Here is a 23505-nt window from a genome sequence, read left to right as displayed (position 1 = left end):
ATACTTGCCAGTGTTGCAAAACTCCCAATGCATGTGCACATATGCAGAGAGAGAGCTGGACTTCCCACTGCGTTTATGAAGGGTCTTTGTTATCAGTGAACAACAGATTCTGCCTTGAGTCAATCATGCTTTTCAATTGCTACTGTCCTTGATTTAACTAGTTTTTTTGAATTTTTGCATTTGTAGTCTTTGTCATTACTGAGTTTTGTTTTGTTTTGTTTTTTTCCTGATTGGAAAGTAGAAAGGAGTGGAATACATGGACCACAGAAACTTTTGTCCTGCCTAAGCTGTCCCCAGTCAAGATACTGGGAGAGCTACAGCTCTAGACCCGAGTTTCTCATGCCATGATTGCCATGATAAGCTGTGAGGTACCGAGTGCGAAATGATTTATATTTCTGGAGAAGTGGCCAAGGACTCAGGGTTACTCCTGCAATAATGCTCTTCTTGCTTATTGCCTTTGATACGGTCTCTTGAGTGGGAGAGAGTTATGCAGCTGGAAATTGTAGCCAACCTGAAGCGTCCTTGTCAAAGTCACACCCTTCAGCAAGTGACTTGCTAATGCTCACAGGAGTGGCAATAACCAATTATTGCAGTGCTTATAAGCTGTGACCTCATGATTTTTTCAGTTTTGTAAAAAAAATTCTTTCTCCCTGAGTATGAGGTGACTTATTGGGCTTCCAGAATGTTCCTCTCTCCCTTACCTACATTGTAAATTTTGTTTTGGCGTGTGTGCTCGCTGATACAGCACTCCATTTTCTTTTCAGTTTTATCTGTGGGCAAATTTGTAATGCAGAGGAAGGAAAAGAAAACTAGGATGGTATTCTAGAATTGAATACTCATGATTCCAAACTACAGGCACCCAGAATAAAGTTGTGCCTGAAAAGTCACACCATTTTTTACTATTTATCAAACTCTGTACATTATAAATTTTTTTAAGGATTTTTTAAGTTTATTTATTTATTTTGAGAGAGAGAGTGCGAGCAGGGGAGGGGCAGAGAGAGAGGGAGAGAGGGAATCCCAAGCCCCAATGCAGGGCTCGAACTCATGAACTGTGAGATCATGACCTGAGCCAAAAGTCAAGAGTCTGATGCTCAACTGACTGAGCCACCCATGTGCCCCATACATGATAAATTTTCTATTTTAAACAATGATTTGTGTGTGCCTAGTCTTAAAAAGAACTTACATTATTAGTTGATTTAACAAATTTTATTCACACAGTATGTGCTGTGTGTAAAATGCTCAATGAGGTAACTTGGGCTTGTCTGCCCTAAAGCTTGTGACCTGCAGGTTGGAGGTGAGGAGGCGATGGTGTTGGGTGGGGGTGAGTAAATAACATAAATAAGTGAACAGGCAATATTTACATGTATTATAATACATGGTGTTAAGAGCCTCAGTAGGGTAAGCTTGGGGTTCCATGGGGACATATGGGGGGAGCACATAATGCTCAATGGAGGGAGTCATGGAGACGTTTTTAAGAAGGAAGTTTTATCTAAGTCAAGATGTAAAGAAGGAAAAGCATATTGACTTATGATAATACCTATAGAGTAGAAGTCTAGAAAAAAAATCAAGGTTCTTTTTACAAAATAACATTTAAAAATTTTAAATTTGGGGGTGCCCAGGTGGCTCAGTCGGTTCAGTATCCAACTTTGGTTCAGGTCACAATCTCAAAGTTCATGAGTTCAAGCCCTGCCTCGGGCTCTGGGCTGATAGCTTGAAGCCTGGAGCCTGTTTCAGATTCTGTGTCTCCCTGTCTCTCTGCCCCTCCCCTGCTCATGCTCTGTCTCTCTCTTTCTTTCAAAAATGAATAAACATTAAAAAAATTTTTTTAATTTTATATTTTATTTGCTCTGTGTTCTGGTAAGATGCAGATATACTGTCCCTTATAAAAGCTTAGGGATCTTTAAGCGTGTGATTTCATCACTCATACATCCGTCAAATGCTTCTGGATTCCATGCCCCCTTCCTATCTAAAGCAAAATGGTGCCAACTTATTTTACCTGACAAAAAATTAATTTTAAGATTTTCCATGATCTGCATACCCAGCATGGGAATGTGTCCTGCATGAGAACAACATTGTCAAGTGTCTCACAATGAGAAAAGAAGACTGAGATTTGTTTATTCTATACTGACTATTCATTGAGGACTTACTATATACCAGAGTGTTCTACAGGCTGGAGATATGGCAGTGACCACAGCAACACCTCCGCCCTCAGAGTGCTTACATTCTAGTGGGGGGAAATAGGTAAAAATAAGTTAATGTACAGATGTCAGGTAGGGATGCGTATCATTAAAAAAAGGCAGATGGAGTGATGAGATGGTAGGGGCTATTTTAGCTAAGGTAATTGGAGAAGGTCCTATAGGGAGGTGATAAGTTAGCATAAGCCTTGAGGAGGTGGAAGAGTGAGCCATACAGCTCCCTGGGAAAAGAGTGTTCTAGGTGGAGGGAACAGCAAGTGGAAAGGCCCTGAGGTAGGAGTGTGCTACAGTTAAAGCTGACTACCTGGAGGACAGGTGGAAAGTGATGTGGTGGTAGGAAAAATAACATTTGAACCTGGCTATTTCTCGGGAGGAGAGAGAAAGAAAGATTTGAGTAGTCTCTCAACTTTCCAATCTCTCTTAAGGAGCTTCAAAATTATGTTCTAAAGAAAGTAATAGTTCTGTCTAGAATCTAGATCATTGGTTCATATGCCTTAGAATATTTTTATTTCTATTTCTGATATCTTATAGACCTAAAGTAGTCATCTTCTGCCCAAAGTCACACAGAGAGTGAGTGACAGAGCAGAGGTTTGAACACAGGCTGCTGGCTCTGACTCCTGTGTTCTTACCAGGATGTTCACAGACCCTATGATAAGATAAATGTGATCCCTCTCTTCTTGGAACTGGAGGAGGAAACAGGCATTAAACAAGTAATCGCAAACATGATGCATCTTGCCAGCAAGACCTAATCTCATCTGGAGAAAGTGACATTTAGGCTGAGGACTGAGGGAATGATCTAGATGCAAGAGATGTTGGTCAGGTCTCTCCCCTGCAGCTGTGGGAGCAGGTCAAGGCAGGGCGTCTGTGTCTTAGCTTGGATTCCCCCGGCAGTACCTAGCATCTTGCCCCAAACAAAGTCTAGACAGAAGGTGGTTTTTGTTTTGTTTTGTTTTTTAACTCCATCGAAATAAAGATATTTAATTCCTTCCTTATTGCTGACTGCTTCTGCTAGAAATCTCCCTTAGTCATCGTTTGTAAATCCCAGTCTTCACAGTGCCTTGTAAGGTCACAGAACCAAATTCTCCTTTCAGTTACCTGTAAGTGACACCCACTAATTTCAGTGGAAGCTACATGTATTTACTTGAGGAGAGAGTTTGGTCAACGGGATATTGCAGAGTAATTAATGACAGTTCCAGTCACCACAAATGCACATTTAGTATCTGTAATCATTGTTTAAGAAGATTACATGCCACGTGAATTAGAGGCTGTAGAGCTGGAGCCACCTCCATGTTCCGATATCTGTCCCGTCCTCATCCTGTTCTCCAAGTACTTTACTTCTCAGATTAACACCATGTTGTTACTTTTTTTTTTTACACCTGGTTTTCCAAGATTGAAAACAAAAACTACAGTTTAAAGCCTTTTTAAAAAGTATGTGGAAGTCCGTTCTGAATTAAATTTGGGTGGAGGGAGGGGACCCTGCCAAATATTGCTCCCTGAGGATCTTTCCAAATTAGGACTGTCAGTCCAGGATGGTCTAGCTGGGGTCTGTCTGCTGCAGACTCCAGGGATCCATTCTGGCTTTGTTGGTCTGTTCTCTGTTTTCTTAGCACCATGCTCAGGAAGGAAATGTTGTTGTTGTGTCCTGCTTAGGCTGTGGTTTTGGATCTATGAATCATCTGGGTACTTCTCTGCATGTGAAAAAGTGTCTCAAAGAAAGAATAAATTTGTATATGTTTAGTGGCTGGAAGCTGCAGGTTATAGGCTCAACTGTATATAAAAAAATTCTTTTAAAAAAATCTTTCCAGGAGCTCCTGGACGGCTCAGTTGGTTAAGTGTCCAACTCTTGATTTCAGCTCAGGTCACGATCTCACAGTTGTGAGATCGAGCCCTGCCTCAGGCTTAGCACCAGGCATGGAGCCTGCTTAAGATTCTTTCTCCCTCTCTCTCTCTCTTTCTCCCTCTCTTTCTCTCTCTCTCTCCCTTTCTCTCTGTCTCTCTCTCTGTCTCTCTACCACTTGTGCTCTCTCTCTCTAAAACAAATAAATAAACAAACAAACAAACAAAAACCAGATCATAGACCTAAATCTAAGAGCTAACACCATATACTTTCTAGAAGAAAATGTAGGAGAAAATCTCTGTGACCTTGGATTAGGTACAGTTTCTTATGTAGACTGCAAAGAGCTTGAACCATAAAGAAAAATTAGTAAATTGGACTTCAAAAAGACTAAAAACATTATCTTGTCAAAACATATAAGGAAATGACAAGGAAAGGCATTAATTAAAAGAAAATACCTGTAAGGTGTATATTTGAAAAAGAACTTGTATCTGGATAACATAAAGTTCTCTTATAACTCGATAATAACAAAACAATCCAATAGTAAAATGGGGAAAATATTTGAATATTTGAGTAAATATATGGGTGGTCAAAAAAGCACACAAAAAGACTCTCAACATCATTGGTAATTAGAGCACTGCAACTTAAAACCACAATGAGATACCACTACACCCCTACTAGAATAGCAAAGGTTCAAAAGACTGACAATAACAAGTGCTGGTGAGGATATGGAGCAACTGGAAATCTCATACACAGCTGATGGGAATGCACAATGATAGAGCCATTTTGAAAAATGAAGTTTCTTAAAATGTTAAAATACACTTACCATATGACCCAGCAATTCCACTCTAGATATTTACCTCAGAAAAATAAAAACATAGGTCTATGGAAAGACTTACACAGGAATGTTCATAGGATTATTATTTCATAATAGTCCCAAGCTGGAAACAATCCAAATACCCATTTAAAAAGAAAAACAGGGGCACCTGGGTGGCTCATTCAGTTAAGCATCTGACTTGGGCTCGTGTCATAATCTGGTGGTTCGAGAGTTCAAGCCCTGCATCAGGCTCTGTGCTGATGGCTCAGAGCCTGGAACCTGCTTCAGATTCTATGTCTCCCTCTCTCTCTCTGCCCTTCCCCTCCTCACGCTCTCTCTCTCTCTCTCTCTCCCTCAAGGATAAATAAACATTAAAAAAAGAAAGAAAGAAAGAAAGAAAGAGAGAGAGAGAGAGAGAGAGAGAAAGAAAGAAAGAAAGATAAAAACAAAGAAAAAAGAAAATGATCATATACAATGGAATATTGACAACTGTAAGGAACCAAGTACTGATACAATAACATGGATGAATCTCAAAAGCATCATTCTAAATGAAAGAAGCCAAAAACAAAATATCACATATACTGTGCTATATGATTCTATTTACATGCAATTCTAGAAAAAGCAAAACTATAGTAACAACAAGCACACCAGTGGTTTCTTGGGGCCAGGGGTAGAGAGGGGAATTGAGTGCAGAGGGGCACAAAGAAAATTTGGGGGTCATGGAAGTATTCTAAAACATAATTGTGGTGGTTGCATGGCTATACATTTACTAAAATTCACTTACAGTTAAAATTGGTGAAATTTAGTATACATAAATTATATCTAAAGCTGTAAAAACAGTTAATTCAGAATAAATGCTCAGAGCTTATAAAAAGCAGCACATTTTATAAGGCAATATTTTGGCAGTTACAGAGGACAAGGGAGAAGCTGGTAAGCAAAAGGAGAATTTTTGAGGTTCACCCAGGAAAAACTTGTATTTGTAATGGCACCCCAGCAATCCTAGGCAATATAGCGCACAACTTGGGACACTGTCTGGAAGCACAGGCAGAAATGTCAGGCACCAGAAATAGGTTTCTTATCATCCTCACAGCAATCTCTGTCAGAGTCTACAGGCTGTGGCTTCTCTGCTTTATCTAGCTAGATAGGCCCTTAAGGGTTTCTCCTCAGCCCCTCCCCGGAGGCCTGCAGGGGAGAGGTTGGCAAGTGTGGGGCAGCCCAGCCTTCCTGATCTGGGTTTGACTCACTGACACAAAACGTGTCCTCTCAACTGTGGAACTTCTGTAGCTCTCCTGCCACTCTTAGTGTTTCTGTGTATACTGCTTTAGTTTTTACATTAAAAATTTTTTTAATGCTTATTTTTGAGAGAGAGAGACAGAGTGCAAGTTGGGGAGGCGCAGAGAGAGAGGGAGACACAGAATCTGAAGCTGTTAGCCCAGAGCCTGACGCGGGGCTCGAACTCATGAACTGTGAGATCATGACCTGAGCCAAAGTCGGACACTTAACCGACTGAGCCACCCAGGCACCCCAGTTTTCACATTTTAAAATGTGGCTCTGGCTACACTTCAAGTCCTCAACAGTCACATGCGGCTAGTGGCTGCCATATCAGCACAGAAGAGGGTCAGACGTTCTGAGGAACAGTTTAGGAAATGCTGATGTAGCTACACTCCCTCAGCACAGATAAAACTGTAAAGGCCTGAGGGTCTGAGGCGACTTTCTCGAGTTACAGACCCTATTAGTGTCAAAAGTGAGACCAGCACACAGGTTTCCTGACCCTCATGGGATAGTTCTTTTACTACACCGTGACTCAACAACAAATCTTTTCCTTTGTAAAAGGGAGAAATCCAAGGTCCTTGCTTTGCCCGTCAGGAGAACTCTCTTGTCTTCCCTCCAAATTGAACTAGAATATATCTTTGTCTAGGGACAGAGAAGGCCTGCATTTACAGTGACTATCCATAACCTTTCCTTCTACTGTGTGCTTCTTGGGATCTCTGCACTGTCCTTTCTTCCTAGGATTTGCACAGTATCCCTTCTTATTCACATCAGGGGCTCTTACAGGCCATTGTGTACTAGGCTCCCTTATTGTGGGATCATTGTGATGGCCCCTGGCCCCTGGGGCCCTGGATTGATGAGGATGAAAGGAATCTTCCATTCATCATCCAGTTAACAAATAGTTACTGAACACCTACTATGTGCCAATAGTGCCTACTGTGTGCTGGGGGTACACCAAGGAACAAACCAAGTCCTTGGCCACTGGAGTTTAGATTCTAGTGTCAGGAGATGGACAAAACACAGAGATGTAAATATATAGCACGTCAAATGGGAATAAGTATTACTGAGAGAAGATAAAATGAAATAAGGGGGAAGGGTTGCAAGCAATGCAGGTAGGTTGGGGAGTGAAGGATTCTTTTATTCTCTAAGTGTGCTACTTATTGATGGAAAGGGGGAATTGAGTTAAGGGAGATAACCTTCTTAGCCTATATTATTAACATGGTTTAAATGCCTTTAACACCTTTGTGAACATGGAGATCCTCTTAAGCACATGCTGTTCACCAGGGACTATGCTGAGTGCATGGTGTGAGTGTAGCAATTTAATGAGAAATCTGGGGTCTTTCCTACCTTAGTATTCATTTTCCAAATCTCTGTAGTTAAAAGATGTCAGGCGGGCAAACATTGTTGTAATGAGCTGCCATTTATTAAAATCAGTCTCCATTCAACTATCCCTTCCTGTTTTACTCTGCGATACATCTGGCCATGGGTCAGTCCCCTTTGTCGCTCATAACTGCATTGATAGTTAGAGATTTACAATGAAACCGTACAATGAAACTATAAAGCAGATGAATCACAAAAGGAAAAAACACAATTTGCTAAGTATTTAGAATTTCGTGGAGTTGAGGAAAGTGATACGGGAGATACTAGAATTACTTGCAAAGCCATTGGCAAATGTAGATTTGGCATAACGTAACCTGCTGATGGTTGAAGAAAACAATGACCGGAAAATGACAAGTACTTCCGAAGGAATCATTCCACATCAAGGGAGCAGGAGAGGCCATTGCAAACCGATTACACCCAGAATATTTTTACAAAGTGTATATCCTGATAATGTTCCTTTGAGGTCAAATATGAAATGAACAATATCGTGTGGTGCCTTCATGCGGTTTTGTTCGAAAACATTTAACAAAAACCTCCTAAGTAACTTATTTGCAAGGTTTTTGTTTTTCCTGAAACTAACTATACAGTTAAAACTTTGGAGTTCATTAAATGTAAGACAGTTTTATTATTTATATAGTTTTTAGTTCATTTTCCAAGAAAATGCTCCAAAACACCTATTTTTTCATGACATTTTGGTGTATTCATTTTAAGTGACCTTTTCTAGATGTCAGTTACACTTGAATGACAAGAAATACCCTGTAGATGCTATTAGTATCTATACCTTTCAGGTGGAGAAACTGAGATATGAAGAATTTAAGTAATTTGCTCAAGGTCACGTAGCTAGTAAAAGAGGCTACAAGAAACCTAACCAAACCGAATCCAGACCACCTCTCCACTACCCAATACTGCCTCCTAGAGGGGTCACGTTGGTTTAGCTTAGTCTTGACAAAAAACAAAACAAAAGAAACTAAAAGCCTTGCATAAAAAGATGTTTAGTACCCATTTCTTGTGGACCTCACAGGTAGGAATGATTCTACATGAAATATTTTGGCTCAAGGTGGTTTTGAGCTCAATGAGCACATTGTTTATTGTCTCGCCATTATAGTTTATACAGTCTAAAATGTTTGAAGTCTGAACCACCTAACTGCCAGTTAAAGCTTATTATCTTTGTGTTCGCTTAACCTCTGCAGGACATATCAGGGAAGTTAAACATATCTGTTATAAGTGTTGGGTATCTAATTGCCTCACCTTATAGCTCAGCCAAAAGGCAGACCTAAATAAAGAAAACCTCCCACCTCACAATAACATACTGTCTTCCTACATCTCTCAAGCAGAGGAAAGATAATGGCCATGTATGATTTTAGTCAAGACTGCTGATTTGCAGTCTCTTCAGGAAATTGTAGTGTTTCCCAGGACAATATTCCTAGTCAAAATAAATTAAACCTGAAGCCAAAGTGATGACCACAGTCAAAGTTAATGACACTGTGTGCTTGGCTGGAAACAACCGGAGGAAGACTAAGTTATCATTGGAGACAGTCCACCCTATAATCCTTCTTTATTCTCTGATCCTTGTTACCAGTGGGGTTCGAAGAAAATAAAGTTTTCCCTTTAGGTACTTTGTAGGTAGGGTGGAAAACCCTTCGCTATGATGAAATGGAGTCTAGGATAGAAGGAGATATGTTTTAGAGAAGGACCCAGCGGTTTATTCACTAGTTTCCACTTTTGAAAGACTATAAGGCAATCCTATAATATCTTTCTGGATACAGAAGGTGGATAGTGTGCTGCTGTCTGGTAACCATGGCCACACCAGCTTGACAGATGAAACAGAGAGAAAGTAAGGCTCATCTTTATTAGATGGGAAACCGCCAACATTAGTAGATCACTAGCAATCCCACTCCTGGGTTTACACCACAAGAATTCTAAGCAGGAACTTGAGGAAATATTTGTACACCCAAGTTTACAGCAGCACTGTCTGCAATGCTGAAACATGGGGACAGTGGAAGTGTATGCTGACAGATGAGTGGATAAGTAAAATATGGCATATACATAGACTAGAGTATTATTCAGTCTTTAAAAGGAAGAAAATTCCGACTCATGCAACAACATGGATGAAACTTGAGGGCACTGTGCTAAGGAAATGGCCAGTCACAAAAGGACACATTGTGCATGGTTCCACTCATGTGACGTAGTTAGAGTAGTCAAATTCATAGAGACAGAAAGTAGCGCTGGGTTGCCTGGAGCTGGCGGGGAGAGGGAGTGGGCAGTTAGTGTTTGATTGGCTTGGGGTTTCAGTTCCGGAGGATGAAGAAAGGTTCTGGAATTGGAGGATGTGGTGATAGCAGAAAAATGTAAATTGCACTTAAAAAATGTAAGTGTACTGAATGCCACTGAATTATATGCTTAAAATTGTTAAAATGGTAAGTTTTATGCTATTAAAATGTATATATACATAGAGAGAGAGAATGGTGAGGGCGGTGAAGGGGATGAGGAGTGAAGAAACACAGCTCTAAGATTTTCCATATTGTGGTACGAATATTATTTAAAAGTAAATTGTCACTGGGGTGCCTGGGTGGCTCAGTCGGTTAAGTGACTGACTCTTGATTTCTGCTCAGGGCATGATCCCAGAGCCATGGGATCAAGCCCTGTGTCAAGCTCTGCCCTGAACATGGCACCTGCTTAAGCATCTCTCTCTCTCTCGCTCTCTCTCTCTCTCTGCCCCTCTCCCCTCTTGAGCCCTCTCTCTCTCTAAAAAAAATTTTAATTAAAAAAAAGGAAGAAAGAAAAAGTAAACTATCACTTAAAAGTAAAGAGAAGATCTGCCAGGTGATAATGTACTATGTTACTGAGTGCTTCCTAATTGCCAAGGATTACATTAAGGGCTTTATGCACAATAACTCATTTATTCTTTACAATGACCCCAAGGGGGTGGGTAATGCTATTTTACCCTTGTCTAATTTAGCAAAATGAACCATCTACCTAAGCTGTGGAGCTGGCAAGTACCAACAGTACTAGAGTTTGAAACCAGGATGCCTGACGAGCACAATGTTCCTCAAACATCAGTGTGCATCTGAATTACCTGGGGAGCTTTCTGAACCCCAGATTGCAGGGCTCTGTCAGAGTTTCTGATTCACTAGGTCTGGGGTAGGGCCCAGGGATTTGTGTTTCTAACAAGTTCCCAGATGATGTTCATGTGGCCGTTGGGCACCACACTTTGAGAATCAGTGGAGTATACCGTGACTTGCTCTGTCCAAGAGGAGGCTGGGGGAATGGCACAAGGTAAACAGATGCACTGAAAGGAGCTACAGCAGGTGTGTGAGGGTGGGGGGTGGGAGATGAGCAGAGTTCACTAACTTTCTCAGCTGTGCTGCCCTCTTTGCTATAACACGGGGGCAGCTTCCAATCTGTACAGCAAGGAATGAGTTTGGAGTAGAATGGACAAAGACTGATAGAATTATACACTCTCATCAGTCTTTTTTTCTAGTCTTTTTTTCCTAGTCTATCCAAATATTCAACCTCCTTCCAGCTCCAGGTGAAATCCTATCCAAGGCTGATCTCTTGGTTCTCACACCTGAGATTGTTTTTAGACTCCATGTCACACAGATTAGAAATTATTAACCTCTAATTGATTTATGTGCTTTTGTCCTTCTTCAGTTAGTTTAAAAAATTTCTGAGGTCAGGGATAGTGGCTTGTATTCATCTGGGACTTCCAATGTGGCTAGAAGAGTCTTAGTCAGTCTAGCTGTATAATCGATGATTATTCAGGAAAAAAATAGTCAATGAGTTAAGGATTACCATTACATCAATATTAGTAAAAATAAGAGTAAACATATAATGAAAATACTGCAGAGTACTTAATGTTGGTTAGATGCTGGCAGTTCTGTAGATAGTTCAAACGATGACCTTGGAGGGAAACAGAGGAGCCTCTGGCTCAAGACACCACACCGACATCCATACAAATCTAAGAAGCCTGCAAGAAAATGCAGCCTGGAGTTTTGTGACAAACATCTTACACAACTTGTAAGAGGTGGTCCTGTGTTTTGGATGGCTCACACAGGCTCACTGTACCCTTCCAAGGCAGGTGATGGTCACCATAAATATCAATACTAACAGCTCTCCCACTGTATCTGGTGCATAGTTCTATAACCATACTTACACAATATCCTATAATTTTCTAATCCCTGCTCTTTCTCCCACATTAGATTTATTAGTGAGTGCCCTGAAGGTAAGCACTATGTTTTATCTTTGCATCCCTAGGGTCTAGGGAAGTATACTGCCTGTAGTAGGCCCTCAAAACAAATGTTTGTTGAATGAAGTAATAAGTCTTCATTATGAGACAAAATCGTCGGTATCACGTTGTTTGAAGCTCCAGATATGATGGTATACAATAAAATTCTTTGAAGTTTACTTTGAAATGCCTTGGAGAAATAGAAAGACAATAGGCATGTTCAAGGGAGAGAAGGTTAATGGTGCCATCCAAATTTTGGTAGTTCACCTTTGCAGAGTCCTACAATGATATTTCTTAGCAGTCCCACCAGTGATCGAGGATGGCGGATGTATAGTTTCATCCTCCTCTTACACGTGAGAAAATTGCTCTTGTCCCAATTATATAAATTTCACATTTTGGGGGGTATTATTTTTCCTTGGTGATATTGTCAGATCAGGGCACCTTGTTTCCACAAACAATTGTGGAGTTCATGCTGAAGGCTGTTATGGGGATATTCTATCTGAGAAATTATTACGGAAATGTAACAAAACTCATAAGTGCCTTATTCTCTTGAACATACTTCTTCATTTGACCTCCTAAAAATACCTACTTATCACTTGGCCTTTGCGTTAGTCATCAGCACTGTTCACCAGATATTGTCGGTGTCCCGCCCTCCCTTACCGACATAGGCAAGGTTGTATTTCCTTGTCCCCCCTGAAGTTAAGTGGGCTGTGTGACTTGCTCTGGCCAGTGAAGTATGAGTAGGGGGATATGTGTCACTTCCCGCAGAAGATTTATAGCCCGCGTGCCATTTTCTACTTTATCCTCCCCCATGCACCGGTGGTGGGTCAAACCAAAGCCTCCATTAGCCCAAGGTCCCTGAGTAATTTCTATGAGTCATATATTCACATTCATTATTAATGAGAAGTCAAAATGATCAAAGGAAATGTTTCTTTGAAGTGCCTTAGTGAAATAACTGGCTAGACATGTGTATTTCAATTTCCCCCCTTTTCTTTGAAGACGTTTCTTCACAGTGCGTTATGATCTGCGTGAGCAAGGGTGGCTTCAAAGGCCTATTCCAGGTCCGCCGTCCTTCTCAGTGTAAACACAAGTCTACTATGCCTTTGATTAGTGCCCTTCACACCCATCCGTCCCTGTCATTGTTGGGGACCCTAGACACACAGAATTATAAGCTTTGCTCAGAGAAAGGCATTTATTCCTCAATCCAAAGAGTTATCTGAAAGTTGTGTCTGCTTCCTAGTCCTTCCTAGCTAAGTCACCCTACATCTTTTGCCTCTCTTCTGTTCTTTTTTGTTTGTGTGTGTGTTTTGTTTTTAGTTTATTTATTTTGAGAGAGAAAGAGAGGGAGAGAGAGAGTGAGCAAGGGAGGGGCAGAGAGAGAGAGAGGGTGAGAGAGAATCCCAAGCAGGGAAACCAAGAGTCGGATGCTTAACCTACTGAGCCACCCAGACACCCCTCTTCTGTTCTTGATTATTCCACATTGGCTCCCATTAGCACAGACATCCATTGCTGTCCTTTCTTTGCTCATATCCAGAGCTGGGTTGTGACAGGTACCCTAAAGTACAGGTGACTGGCTAACCATTGGTCTTTGTGACTACTGATCATGCTTCCTCTCCTTGGGCTTGAAGCCAGGGATGACCTTGGACAAAGTAACTAAGTAAGTTAACTTTGTTCTCAGGCCCACACATCTCTCTTCACTCTTGGGTGACAGCACTGCATTAGACTTCTAGGGATTTAATCTCACACTACACTAACTAGCTGTGTGACCTTGAGCAGATGGCCTAAAAACTCTAAACATCAGTGTCCTGATGACATAAGTGCTGATACCAGTCTCTTTCTCAAGAGGTGATTGTAAGGTTAAATAGCATAACACATATAAATGCCTGGCACATGGTAATCTCTTGATAGATTTTAACTTTATTAGTATTAGTGTTGGTGTTGGTATTTGTGAGTATTAGTATGAGTATGAGCATGGGTAAGGTGTAAATGACTGACAAGGCTTGACTGCGCACCTGTTGGGCTGTTGGCTGCACACCTGTTGGGCTGTGAGAAACCTGGTGTGTAGGAGGCTGGTGCGCACCTCAACATGCTCTGTTTTCTCTATTCACTGATGTATGCAGTGCGACTCTTGTGAAATAGTAAATAGTTCATTTCTTTGTGAAAACAAAGTTTTAAAAAGGATATCAGCAGGTGCCCATGATGCAGATAAAAGTAATGAGCTCTGAGAAAGTGATGGTTCTTAGCTGGAAAATGATCAGTCAAGTGGGATAAATGAAAAGTGGAACTTTAAGCCGGGCGGTGCCCAAGACTGGTGAAGTGAGTCCCCCATTCATGTTCCATGGAAAACATGGTTTGTGAAACTGTTTGAGAAAGTACTCCAGCTAGCATGAAAATTGCTGATCAGATGAAACATGAAATTGCAGCGGAACTTGGAAACACAAAAGGGGTGTGAGACCATATTCCAGAAGTGCAAGTCTGGGTGAATCTGCAATGTAGAGGAAGTGAGGGGCCAGTTTGAACATCCTATATTTGTAGACCGAGGGACTGATGTAAGGCATCAGGTATATTCCTGTCCAAAGTCAAGAGTCAGCTTTAGTTTGTTGGCTTGCCTCTGCATTGGCTGATGGGCCAAGGGTTTGGTACTCACTGCTACCCCTCCCCCAAACTAGCCCCGTGCCTGGCATGTGGTAGGTATTGAGTAAGTGCTCAGTGAGTGAGTAATTAAGTAAACCCATCTTGGAAGCCAGGTTGCGAGGACTAAGTGGGACTAGCACTGGGAAGCTTGTGATAGCAGCTGGGAAGCTTGTGATAGAACGGTAGACTATGACCAGAGTTTCTGCCCAGGGACAGTGTGGATGGAGGCATCTGGAGTGAGGCCGGCCCCTACTGAGGCATTTCAGTTGTGAAGTTTGGAGGTCTGCAGGGACCTCGTGTCCAGCTCTGCAAAACTTTACTCGTTCCACTGATGAAGATGCAGGAGAAGGGGTAAGGACAGCAGGCACAGCCACCCAGGAGGTTAGGGGACACCCACAGCTTTGTGGGAAGCCTGAAAGCCAGCTAGTGCCAAATCTTTTCAAGCCTCAGAAGGACGCCCCGACTTGGAGGATTAAGCTCTCCGTGTTTAGAGCATGTTGTGAAAACTCTACCTTGTTTAAGGTACCCAAGGCTCTTACCTGGATACGGTAGTGAGCATTTTCTGAGCCCTTCTCTTGTGCTAAGTGTTTTATCTACTTTGTCTAACTTAATTCTCAGAATAACCCAAAGGCGGGTACCACTATTTCCATTTTTAAAGATGGGAACTGAGGCTTACGAGGGTTTGCCAACTACTAAGCCATAGATCAGGGGTTCAAATCCATGGCTGTATGGTGGCAAAGTTTCACGCCATCAACCACCAAGAAAATTTCCTAAGTTCATTTTGTTTTTAGGTGAGGATGCGTGAGTATATGTGTGTAAGTATAAAATATCTTTCCTCATTCCATGTTTCCCCTACACATGTTGCTTCCATTACTCCCTAGCCACACCCTTACATTTCTGAGGCTGGGGGACACAGACTGAGACAGACAAGCTTTAAGGTGGCCCCCATGAACTCTGCCTCGTGGGGTTCACACCCTCGTATAATCCCTTCCCCTTGAGTGTAGGCAGGACCTGTGACGTGCAGCTAACCGATGGAATGTGGCAAAGGCCACAGAGTGTCACTCCGTGATTATGTTAGGTTATGTAAGATACCATCTTGCCAGTAGACTCACACTAGAGTCTCTATATTCGTTGCTAACTTTGAAGAAGCAATTTACCACAGTTCCTACAGTGGCAAGGGAGTAAACTCAACAGCTTGAGGGAGTTTGGAGACAGATCTTTCTCCATTCAAGCCTCTGATGAGACCCCAGCTCTGGCCAACACCTTGACAGCAACTTTGTGAGACCCTAACCCATAGGAACTATGAGATAATATGTGTTGTTTTAAGTCACAAAGCTTGTGGTCATTTGATACACATCATAGAAAACTAATACAGAAATCATTGCTTGGAGAAAACAAAACCAAACCCTACTATTGGATGATTAGGCAGACATGTACATAGGGTCCAGAGGATGGTGCAAAGCCATTTTCAGGCTTCTTCCATTGGTGGAAATTAGTTCATAAGAACCTCCTCCTCAGTGAGTAATGGGGCAGCAGGGGTAGGAATGGGATACAACTTTCTGTCCTGCCTCCCCCTGTTCTCCAGCTGGCCCTCTGCCTCTCAGTGGTCTCTGGAGTCCTAGCTCCCAAGCCCTCAGTGAAGATGGGCTGTGGAGGGAGGGCTCCCCTTGAGCCACTCTGCCCGCTGGAGGGCCGAAAAGGAAAATGGCGCACCTGGTATGGTCTCAGGGTAAAGCTTCTACAAGATAAACATCTTCCTTTTACAGATATTCGTCACTTGTATTGTGTATTTCTCTGCATTGCTCTGCCAGAAGATTCTCTTTCTTCCCTCCATGTTACCAAAGACCCCTTTCTATTATGTTCATTGATATAAAACAGTTGTTAATTCCCTCACCCCCAGGAACGAGGGGAAAGAAGAAAATTATTCCAGACCTCAGCTGTTGTCAGAAAAGAAGGCTTTCTATTACTAAGTGTAGGGAAACTGCAGGTTAAAGGCTAAATTCCTTTGGCTATAATATGATAATAAAGCTTTTTTTATATAGAGAAGGATCAAAGAAAGCCTGTGCTTAAACCAACTGCACGTGCAAATACAATCCCTGTTCCTCTTGCTGTGACATGTTTGTGCTGGCTGAAGCCTGAAGCATTCTAAGACCGAAGGGCACAGGGGTTTGGGCGGAGAGCTGATCCTGAGCAGAGAGGGCGGGTGACCTATTGACTGCAAACAAATCCCCTCCCCGCAAGCAAAACAATTGTGCCACCGTCTTTCGTCATTGCGCTCAGTTGAGGGGTGCTGACAGAGTGTGTGTTTAGGCTGCTTTGTTGCAAGGAGGAAAGGGAGGGTTGCTCCATCCTGGATAAGGAGGCCAAGGTGGCATTCCTGTATTTTTGTTGGATCCCTTTGCACGAACAACCTCACCTGTCAAAACATGATGGAAAATGGAAACGGAACAAAGGAGGAAGAGGCAGGAACCAGTGAGAAGATGGGCTGATCCAACCAGGGCCTTAAAACACAATCTGTGAACTATCTGATTGTTCATTTTATAGCTGTGGAACTTACTGTTTTTGGCTAAATTGTGTTTGTGTCTGTGTATGTGTTCATATATTTATCTTCTATGACTAACTGTAGGATCATCATGTCTAGGCCAATGAATATTCTAAAATACTGTCGTGCATGTAAATGTAATCATAAGTAATTTCTAGACAACGAGAATCAAACATATTAACTTGCTTTGTACAGCGTCTTTCACCACCTAACTATGGCTGGTAATTTCCAGCTTCGTAAGATATAATTTTACAAAGTGCTTTCACAGAGTTGACTCACTGAGTGGCCTGAACACTTGCTCACCTTCTTCTCTCAGGACCACCCCCCACCCCCGCCAAACTGCCTCCCTTGACTTCCAGAACTTGTTCAACAACTGTGTCCCCCCAAATTTTATGACACTCAAGTCACTGCAATCGGACACAAAGCCTGCTCCCCGCTGCCAGCACCTCTGGGACTCTGAAGCTGCCCCCTACCCCTCACTTGGTGATCAGCTAATGCAATATTTTCTGTAACCTTAACAGAAACCCAGAGATCTCCAGAGGATATTTCTTTCCCCACAGCTTCTTGAAGGGTAGGATGTTTTTTTGTTTTGCTTTTTCTTTTTTAATGTTTATTTATTTACTTTGAGAGAGGGAAAGAGAGCATACATGAGCAGAGCAGGGACAGAGAAAAAGGGAGAGAGAGAATCCCAAGCAGGCTCAGTACTGTCAGCACAGAGCCCAATGCAGGACTTGATCCCACAAACTGTGAGATCATGACCTGAGCCGAAATTAAGAGTCAGATGTTCAACCGACTGAGCCACCTGGGCACCCCTAAATTCTGCCTTTTAAAAAGAATGATCTACAAACCTCCTCTCATCTTAATTTTCTTCCTTGTCTAGCTTAGAGTCCATATCCATTGATATCACTTCCTTAAAAACATTCTTGGCTCCATGGATATTGATAGTAAAAAATAAATGTTCACCTAAATCTCACATCTTATAAAAAAATTAATTCAAAATGGCTTATAGATTTAAACGTAAAACTATAAAACTTTCAAAAGATGACATAGGAGAAAGTCTTCAGGACATAGGTCTTGGTGATATGTTCTTAGATATGACACCAAAAGTGCGATCCATAAAAGAAAAAAACCTGAAAAGTGGGACTTCCTCACACTTTAAAAGTTTTGCTCTGCAAAAGACACTGTTATGAAAAGACAAGCAAAATACTGGAGAAATATTTGCAAATCACATATCGGACAAAGGACTAGTATCTACGATATATAAAGAAATCTCTAATCTCAAAAAAGAAAGTTATAACTGGAAAACTGCCAAAAAACATGCAGAGACTTCACCAGAGAGGATTTGTGGATGGCTAATAAGCACTTGAAAACATGATCAGTATCATTAGTCATTAAGGGAAATGCAACTTAAGACTATCACTGTTATACATATTAGAACAGTTAGAACAGTTAAAATTAAAAGAGTGACAACATACTGACATAAATAAATGGATGAATCAGTTAATCAATGGAGGGGAATAGACAAATCTTTCACACAGAATTCCAAATAATTTATATTTGGTACTCCACCCTCTGGGTGCATATGTTTTCACGTAAGTGTGGGCTACACAGGGTGACTTCTTCCAGAGAGCACAATATGGAAAGGGAGAAAAAAGAATAACTTTACAAAGGAGAAATCTAACAAACACAACTTCAGCCAGGTGATCAAGGTCAATATCAACAGTGATAAAGTTGTGTTGATAGTATGTATCCTTGATAGGATGTGATGAAAATAGCCCTATAGTGCTGTGCTCTTCCTACCAAAACTCCACACCCCCAGGCTCAGGCATGAGAAAAACATCAAAAAACATCAAGAAATCAAGTAAATGTTGAATAGAGACTGGAAGGCAACATTTCTGTCCCTAAAGCCAGTGCTTTTTCCACTGTGCTTAAAAATTTTTTTTAATTTAATTTTTTTCTACCCGATATTTATTTATTTTTTACATTAAATATAATTTATTGTCAAGTTGGTTTCCATACAACACCCAGTGCTCATCCCAGCAGGTGCCCTCCTCAATGCCCATCACCCACTTTCCCCTCTCCCCCCCCCACCCCCCCCCATCAACCCTCAGTTGCTTCTCAGCATTCAAGAGTCTCTTATGGTTTGCCTCCCTCCCTCTCTGTAACTTTTTTTTTCTTCTTCCCCTCCCCCATGGTCTTCTGTTAAGTTTCTCAGGATCCACATATCAGTAAAAACATATGGTATCGGTCTTTCTCTGCCTGGCTTATTTCACTTAGCATAATACCCTCCAGTTCCATCCACGTTGCTGCAAATGGCCAGATTTCATTCTTTCTCATTGCCAACTAGTATTCCATTGTATATATAAACCACATCTTTATCCATTCATCAGTTGATGGACTTTTAGGCTCTTTCCATAGTTTGGCTATTGTTGAAAGTGCTGCTATAAACATTGGGGTACAAGTGCCCCTACGCATCAGCACTCCTGTATCCCTTGGGTAAATTCCTAGTGGTGCTATTGCTGGGTCATGGGGTAGATCTATTTTTAATTTTTTGAGGAACCTCCACACTGTTTTCCAGAGTGGGTAGTCTCTGAATCTGTCAATGTCACATGGTCTGAAACAGCCCAAGGGTCAGTGTGGTTGTAGATTGAGTTCACATCCATCAGAAAGCACCTTTGCATTTGCAAATTAAGCACATTGGCATTCCCACCACCAGTTTCCATTGTGCTTAATTTGCAAATGCAAAGATGCTTTGTGATGGATGTGAACTCAACCTACAACCACACTGACCCTTGGGCTGTTTCAGACCATGTGACATTGACAGATTCCAAGACTACCCACCCACAGCAGGGGTTCCCAACACCTGGCAGGGACAAAGTTTATACTCCTTTGAACCTGGAGTCCTTAGAACCCAGATTGAAGAAATGTCCATCTTCCCTCCATAATGGCAGGGAGGGCCAAAATGGTTCTGTCCTAAAATGAGGAGCAGTGAGTGGAGAGCACCCTCAGCTTGCTTCCTTTGGGCCCCAGCCACTCAGCAGCTTTCCTACCTGTCTACAGTGGGCAAAGTGGAAGAAAAAAGGGCTTGGGAACATGGGGGCTCTTGTTCCTTAGCATCAGGGTTTGCCTAGACTATTTCAAATTAATCACAACAGTATTCAGACTGATATTTTCACTAGTGCTCAATATAGAGAGGAATTTTTTGATAGTGACGGGTATAAAAATGAAACACCAAAACAAGCTGCATGATATAGCCCGTCCTCATAATACAATCGCACACAAATGTATCAAATACATACAGACAGTGCTACCTGATTAAAGGAAAACTTGCACCAGGGAAACACAACATACATGGTATTATAAAATAAAATTTAATGTTGTAAATGTTTCTGTATTTACAGAAAATCATAAATGTATCCTTTAAAATTATCTCTGGTTAACAAATAGTGTTTCTTGGGAAGAGCTCTCTTTTGTTCTGAAATTATGAACTTCCTACACTTTTGGTGTTGAAATATCCTTTCCTTTCTGAAATGTTGGAAATGGTAGCTTTTTGTTATTGTTGATGTTGGCAAAATGAACAATTTGGCAAGTCAACTGTTGGTTAGCTCTCTCCATTGCTTTGGGAGTTTTACTGTCCTAAAAAAACTTAAGTCTATGAACCACTAACCTAAGAATGCTATCATTCTGAAATTTAAGATGATGAAATAGACAAAATTAAGAGGAATTCTACGTAAATTAAGGACTCAGGGGCCTCTGGGTGGCTCAGTCCCTTAAGCATCTGACTTCAGCTCAGGTCATGATCTGATAGTTCGTGAGTCCCACATTGGCCTCTCCCTCTCTCCCTCTCTCTCTCTCTCTCTCTCTCTGTCTCTCTCTGGCCTTCACTCACCTGCACCTTCTCCATCTCTCTCTCTCTCTCTCTCTCAAAAAAAAAAAAAAAAGGACTCAACATTTGGCTGGTTTCATTAATTTGTGTTTCACATAATCCATTGTGTAAAATTTCACTTCCTTCTACTGCAATAGTAGGTTAATTTATAAACACCAATGGTAGAAATGGGAATATAGTCTAGCTGCATAGTATCAAATATCACAATTCTTTAGAATACATATTTTTCATTGATTATTATAAAGGTTTTGTTGTTGTAGTTGTTTTCATTTGGTGTGTGTGTGTGTGTGTTTGCTCTGATATTTTTGCTTCTGTCAGATAAATCTTATGGATAGTAGAGATTGCAAATGGACTCTAGGATGATTGGAGTGATTTCTTATGTTTGTATCAAAGAAACTAAGTTGATGAAAAATATGAAAATGTGCCTCTGAGGTTAGACGTTTTTCTCCTTTACACTGATAATATATGCAATAGAGCCATTGTGTGAAAGTTGAAAATAATTTCCTCATGAATTTTGTATCCTACTTGGGACATTTTGAGCATGGGTGTCTTTTTGCTCTGCCCAGCTGCTCAAAGCCTTTCGAAGGATATAAAAATGAGGCACTGATTGAATTTTCCCTTCATTTCAGTCCATGCCCCAATTCAGATGCATCTCATTTTGCCTCATTAGAAAGCAGATCCCTGCACTCCATTCCATCCCATCTCCATTTCAATGAGCTGTAGAAGGAAAGCACAATTTCCATGACACCTATAGTTTCAAAATGAGACCATTTGCTGAGGCTGAGTGTTTCACCCACAGCAGGTAGTTTTACATCAATCTATGTTAATAGCGAAATTGGAAGGGGTAATTTGTGAATGTTTCCCTGCCCAGCCTGAAGACTGAAATGTGCGGTGTTGCGCCCTATATTTTTTGAGAAGTCATTCCTCTTTGGATTACTTGGGTATTCCAAAAGTTACTTGTACTATAGTTTTTCCTGTTAGTGTTTAGAAACAATTTGATTACGGCAACATATGAGATACAATATGCTGCAGTTATCACAACGTAATTACAATTTGATTTTTTTCCCCCACAAGTAAGGAGATAAAAATATGTCAGGTCTTACTTTGGGGTAGATCCTTTTATCAAGTAAACAGAAAGCAAATTCTCTATTGGTGTCAGCTACTTTCAAATACTGATGTATCTAGTGGAGATTTCTCTGTAGAAAATAATGACTTAGGAAATACAGAAATACTGGTGAGGTCAGAGAAGAGCAGAAAGGAAGCTGAGATCTCCATGATGATGAATACATGCAAATATTGCCTCAAGAACATTTGGAGAAGGAATATTGAGTTTGGAGATGGGAAATACGCTTGTAGAAAATCACTGTAAGACACCAACATTCCCAAACATTTTTTTTAATGTTTATTTATTTTTGAGAGAGAGGGGCAGAGCGCCAGCAGGAGAGGGACAGAGAGAGAAGGAGACACAGAATTTGAAGCAGGCTCCAGGGCCTGAACTGTCAGCACAGAGCCCGACATGGGGCTCAAAACCACGGGCCATGAAATCATGACTAGAGCTGAAGTCGGACACTTAACTGACTGAGCCACCCAGGCACCCCCCAAACATGTTGATCTTAAACTATGTATATGTATCAAGTTCTTGCTAAAGAAGAGAAAAGGTTAATATTTTCTAGCAGGAAGGAACCTTTAGCAGATTCATAAATTATAGTTTTATTTGTTCTTCCACTTGAAGGATACACATTTGTTAACTTAAGTAAGATGTCCTGCCTTACCCAGTTTCAGTGTGGAAAAAATAATATTGACCAAGCCTCTGATCCTGCCTGACATGAAACTGATACACAGTGGAATCATGGAATTTTTCAGCTGGAAAGTACCTTTGGATGAGATCTAAAGGCACTAAATAACTTGTGACCTTCACATCAGTCATCATTTACAAGAAGTAATGATAAACGTCATAGAGAGAGAAAGTTTAAGAAATTATACTGGGCAATAGCACAAGTAGGGTCCTAGTTAATGCACTTGAGAATTCTCTTTTCTACTATTTGCATGAAAGTCGAAGCTTTTCAAGTGGGCAACACTTTGAAAGTGACAGTCTGATTGCGGTGTTGGGCACACATGAGGAAGCGGAGGCTAAGAACACTAGACCATGTGAAGAGCTCAGAGCCACTTAATGATAAAGCAAAATTCAGCAGAGAGAAAGACCATAAGCTTTCTGCAAATGCGAAGTTAGAGCCCCCATTTGGGGAGGCAGCTTTCTGCCATAGACCAGGATAGCCTCAGAGGAGGGAGAGACACAGTGAAGAACTCCAATACACCTGGGTGGGGAACCCAGATCAGACTGAATCATTCTTTGAAAGGCTCTTTTCTGTTTCTTGAACCTCTCCTTGGTAAGAAAGAACTTAAATCAGAAGCTCCCAGATTATGATTTGTAACTTGTAGTATATAAAGGAACTTAAATGGACTGCTTAGGCACCCAGAGATAGGTACCTGAGTGGTCAGGACCTCAGATCCTGGCTGCCAGCTGCCAGGCTTTGGTTGTAAGATGAGAGAGGAATCACCATGCAAATCTTTGGAAATTACGTCAGAGACTTTGTGTTGAACCCAGTATTTGAAACAGAAGGGTGTGTTCAAATTCATACATGAATTTGACTCCTACCTCTGTCCATTACTACTTGTGTGAATTTGGACAACTTATTTATCCTATCTGTGCCCTTTGTTCTTCA

The sequence above is a fragment of the Felis catus genome, chromosome B4 (genome assembly GCF_018350175.1).
Source record: "Felis catus isolate Fca126 chromosome B4, F.catus_Fca126_mat1.0, whole genome shotgun sequence".
NCBI lineage: Eukaryota > Metazoa > Chordata > Mammalia > Carnivora > Felidae > Felis > Felis catus.
This window is presented reverse-complemented; position numbering follows the sequence as displayed.